We start from the raw sequence: 5,848 nt of genomic DNA on the forward strand, positions 1-5,848 counted from the left end.
ATCATCATACTGGGAGGATACTATTGCATTTTCTAAAGATGATATCTCCTTTGCAGTAGGCGGTAGCTTGAAAGAATTCAAAAAATGACTCTTAAGCTTCTCCATATATAAGTCATTAATTTGACTTTTTGAGAAACTAGGATTCTGAAATTTGATAAGATTCTTCATCATATCAAACGGGTTTCCTGTATCCATATCTCCTGCAGGATTAATTATAGGATTCTACTCAATGAATGATTTCAAATCATTCTCAATACTAATAATGGCTTCTTCTGTTGGAAAAGTAATCCACCATCTGGAATAAAACTTCCTTTTGAGGACTGGAATTTTAAGGTGATTATATTCACATTTAAAATCCCACTTGAAAATCCATGGTATACCATATAAGGTAAAAAAGGTTAACGATGGTAAACCCATAGGCACCTTGTCATCTCCTTTTAACTGAGGATGATAATCAGTCCATTTTAGAAAAATATCTAAAAGGTTCTCAGGGAGAATATCAAGTTCTGGACCAAAATATTCCCACCAATGAAAAATCCAATATGGATAGTCAGTCTTGATAGACTGGAGACATAGTTTAATAAACCATGAATGTTTCCTGTGAGCATTCTGATAGAAAAACACATTAGTATAGGCTGGGATATAATCCCAGTAATTATAAGGGATATTTGTCGAACTCAATTTTTGACATTTGTTGGGATCCAAACCCCATTCATTATAAGAGATAAATCTCTTAAAAATTGCTTTGCTGTAAGAGATCGGACTATATTTCGAATCATGCTTCTGTAATGTATGGTTAATATCCATAATAAAAGCAGCCGAAGCTAAAATTTCTTCATAGATATATCTATGTTTACCGTCAACAACAGGATACTGTTGTGTGTCAAAATATCTTCTCTGAATTTCCCAAGGATCAGACATCCACTACTCATCACCTGGTTGAAGATAAATGACAGTTTGATCTGCCCTTTTATTAGGGACATAAGGAGTCAGAGGAGTAAGAACTGCTTCTTTCATTGACTTTCCTTTCTGCTGATTGGAACCATAAGACAACGAAGGAAATTGTTCCTCATTATCCAGGAAATTATATTTTCCTTTGTTCTTCCCTCGACCTCTAGTAGTATAACCATGACCTTTTCCTCTCAGAGGGGTACTCATGATCCCTGCAAAAATTCACGAGTGAGAAAATTTGACAAAGAATTAAAATCACCTTTAATATATTCAATATCAAAATCAAAGGCAGAGAGATTAGCTTGCCATCTTGCAAAAATATGTTTAGATGCAATATTCTTGATATCTTTTTGTAATACTTGTTTAATAGCATTACAATCAATACACACCAAGAAATTTTGATTTAATAAATCATCCTGGAATTTATGAATACATTTTACCAGGGAAAGAATCTCCTGCTTAATATTAGAATAAAGAAGTTGAGCCTTTTTCCAAGTTTCAGAAGTAAATCTGATTAATTCCTCCTTACGAGTAAGAGGATTCTTTTTTTTAAGATACCACCATAACCAATATTAGAAGCATCTATTTTAACAATTTTAATCCATTGACAATTGGGTAAAGATAAGCAAGACAATTGTTTTGCTTTAATCTTAATCCTTTGTACTGCGAGAGTATGAGCTGGACTCCAAGCTGTGGGAACCTTTTCAAGTCCGGAGTATAAGATAGAGGTATCCTGTGAGAGATTTTTATAATAGTCTGCTAAATAATTAAGACTACCAAGAAATCTTTGTAACTGAGTTTTATCTAAGATTTCACCAAGAAATTTAGAAGCAAACTCAATACTTCTGTCTATAGGAATAATTTTTCCTTCAGTATTGTTATGACCAAGAAATCGCACAGTTGTTTGAAACAATTTCATTTTTGGTGTAGACACTACTAAACCATTACGTTTAATAAGCTCTTTAAAAATCTTTAAATGCTTAATATGCTATTCTAACGATTTAGAATAAATCAGAATATCATCAATATAAACAATAGAAAAATCCAAATAAGGATTACAAATATCATTCATAATACTCTGAAATTCTGAAGGAGCTTTTTTTAAACCAAAAGGCATTACCGTCCATTCGTAATGTACAAAGGGTACAATAAAGGTAGTTTTTATACTTGTCTTCAGGAGCAATCTGGACTTGCCAATATCCTGACTTGAGGTCAAACTTAGAGAAAATGATTGCTGTAGATAAGTGATCTAAGAGGTCATTTTTATTAGGAAAATGATATATAATCCATTGTAAAGCATCATTAAGAGGTTTGAAATTGATAACCAATCTAGGAACTCCACGTTCCTTCTTCGCTGCTTTATTTACATAAAAAGCAGTACAACTCCAAGGAGACTTACTCGGAGTAATTAAATTCTTATCCAAAAGACTCTGGATCTCCTTTTGGCAAAAAGCCAAATAATCTGATTTCATTTGACTAGGTCTAGCCTTAGTCGGAATAAACTTTTCATTAAAGCTTGATTCATAGGGTAAAGAGACAATATGCTTCTTTCTGTCCCAAAAAGCTTGGGAACTTCACTACAAACTTCAGTAATAAACTGATCTTTGATCTGTTCAATTTGTAATTGAAATTCCTTAGAGTTAAGTCTCTGCTGTAATTTTAAAGAAGTTATTTCTTCTTTAAGAAAGTTTAATTGACTTTCTTTAGCAATCAACTTGCTGTTAATTATAGCAATCTGTTTCTGTACCGGAGGAGTTATAAATTCAAAAATAACTCTTTTATTATTAATGGTTGCATGAATACCTGTATCAGTAATACTGGTAATAGGCATGATAGAATTAAGGAAATGATTCCTTAATATAGTATGTTGAGACATATCTTTAACCAAAAGGAAAGTAGAAGATAAGCAATGTCCGTTTTTACAAATGAATACATTTGTCAACTTGTATGCAACCTGCATAGGTGCACCACTAGCAGTAGAAAGATTTTGAGTAGATTTTTCAAAATAGTTAGTAGGCACTAAACCTTCTTGAATACAATGCAAATCTGATCCGCTATCAATTAAAACAATATGATTAGTTAGAGTATATTCTTCTTTAATGACCAAGGTAACATAAACATTCCATCTTTGGAATACAACATTATCTTTGGATATGAATGGTTTATTGTAAGGCATCTTATTATATTACTGAAGAGTCGACTTATCCAAAAGATTATGATTAATCTTTAAGGCTTTTATTTATGTTTTAAGGTTATTAACCTCATTCTGTAAATCATGAACATTAGTAATACGAGATTTACTAGATAAATCATGAAAGTAAATTTGAGGTTAGTGCATTAACGGTGAGGAAATGTTTTACAATTATGTTTAATTGTTTTATTTCCTAAGAAAGATGTAAGTAAGGGATAGTACTAGTATGATTATGGAAAAAGCCACGAGGGTTACTCTTTAGGATTACTTGCTAAAAGCTCAGTTTTCCGACAACAAGAATGTCCGCCTGGATACTAAAATACTGTTGACTCTTCCTTTCCAGTATTATGAATAGTATCTTGTTAGAGATGACGTTAAGGTCACTTAATTTCATTCTTGTTGATATGAGACTATTTGCGTAAGCAATATGTCATTATTGTTTCTTTACGTTTATATGAGTAACTCTGGGACATCACCCAAGTCGCATAGGGATTATGCAGTGTCGTTTAGCAGGTTATGCGTTTAGGCCGTTTGCACCCGTAAGGCATTGACAGACGTGGTTTTACTTTATAAACACTAAAGACTTGATTTTGATTTTACTGTTTATAATATTTGGCGAAGAAGACGAAATATCTATGATTACATCATGTTTAGTCTTAATACTGTTTGGTATGATTATAATTCATTATACTCTACCTATTTTTGCACTAACACCTCAACACCCATGGCACAGTCATCAAATGATGATTTAAGTTCAATAAAGAACACAAAATTAATCGAGTATGATCTCGACACACAGGACAAAATGAATAAATGGATGATTCCTAATATGGATCTCAAAACCATATATCGATATGGTAACTGGATTGAAAAATTGACCAGTAAAATTGCTGTAAAAACTATGGAACAAACTATTAGTTTACATTCCATGAGTAATAATTTGCATCTTTTAAGTATTCATGATTTATATCCGTATGTGAAAAATTATAAATTTATTCATGTAGGATTAATACAGGTTGCATTTAGACCTTTGACCCTTTTGGGTATGAATGCTTGTATTCAAGCAACTCTTAGAGATGCTAGGTGTCTCGACTATTTACCATCCCTTATGGGAGCAATGGAGACTAGTCTTTGTCATGGACCAATCTATTTTGATGTCTATCCTAATTTAAGTTTATCTTTATCGGATAGAAATCTTTATGATTCTTTATCATTACAAATTCAGGCTAAAGGTTATAACTTTTTACCTGGATCTGAGGTGATTGGAATTACCTACAGAATTCACTATAAGGTGTTACATACTTTGACACCTAATGCACGGAATAAATCTACACCAGGTAAAACTGTGTTAATTGATACTAATCTTTTAACTTCTAGGGTAGCTACATCCAGGATGATTCCTTGGAGTGAAATTCAATTTCCAGATTCATGGACTTGCAGAAACGCTGTTCAACCACAGCCAATCATTAATAATGATTTAGATCAAATAATTCAATCAACAAAAGGGGAAGTTATATTAAACTTTAAGAAACCTTTTGTTAGTAGAAGTTTGTCTTCGAGGTCTTCTTACAAGATCTCCAGACCACAATCTTCTAGGCATTCAGTTTTAGATGCTGAATCCATATCTCAGTATAATCAATCTGTAAAAGAGATTTGTATCTCTAATAAACAAATACCACATGGTATTTATACACAGAAAGCTAGGGAATCTCCCACAACTTCAGAAATGGAATTTGTTTTATAATGGATTATACATCTAATGAAACACATCAATTTTATAAATTAAAATATGAAGAGTTGAGTAAATATTTTACTCATGAAGAGTTGCAACCTATGGTTCAACCTTTTAAAGATTCTTACTATTGGTACCAAAAGTATGGTACTACTCTGGCAAAATGGTTTTGTCTTCATATCCAGAATGATAAAATTCTTAATGGCAGAGTTGAGCGTGCAACTCTGAAAAAAGATATTAGTGATTATTTAAAATCCAAAGAACAAGCTCGGCTTATAGCCAAGCTAAAAATGAATTTACCTAATAACTTAATTGACAAGAAAAATGAGTTACCTAATAAAGAGGTATGTCATAATCAAGTACAAGATAAAATTATTTCTCAACCAGTAATTTCTGAAGCACCTAAGAATATTACTATTGAAAAATGTAATTTTACTCCTATAGACAATTGTATTGGTGTCTTAAAGTTTCATCAAAAGAAGTGGACTACTTCTGATGAAAAGGAGATGACAGCTGTTCACCCTCCAACAACACCTTTAAAGCTAAAGGATAGTCTGAAAATTGTGGCTTATATCAAACCACATGATGATCCTCATAAACCTATTTGTACAGAGGATGTTAATAAAATTTGTAAATAGAATAATTATACTAATTTATGTTTACAAACTATTGGAGCTCAATTAATTAGAATTGAGAATAATGCAGAAAATATCCTTAAACATATTCCAAGGTTAGATCCTAATAAAAACAAGGTTAAAGAACCTTTCAAGAATATTTCTTTAAAACCACCAACTTCTTCTGGTCATATTAGACCATCTATTCAACCTCCTTTGGAGATTCCAAATTTTAAGTTGGATCAATCTTCATCCAAAAATGATTTTATTGAAAAATTATATGGTCAATTAAGTAAATTGAACCTTAATATTCTATCTCAAGATTCTAATTCGGAAGATGAGATAAAGCCAAATGAAATT

The sequence above is a fragment of the Coptis chinensis genome, chromosome 7 (assembly GCF_015680905.1).
Source record: "Coptis chinensis isolate HL-2020 chromosome 7, ASM1568090v1, whole genome shotgun sequence".
NCBI classification, from domain to species: Eukaryota; Viridiplantae; Streptophyta; class Magnoliopsida; order Ranunculales; family Ranunculaceae; genus Coptis; species Coptis chinensis.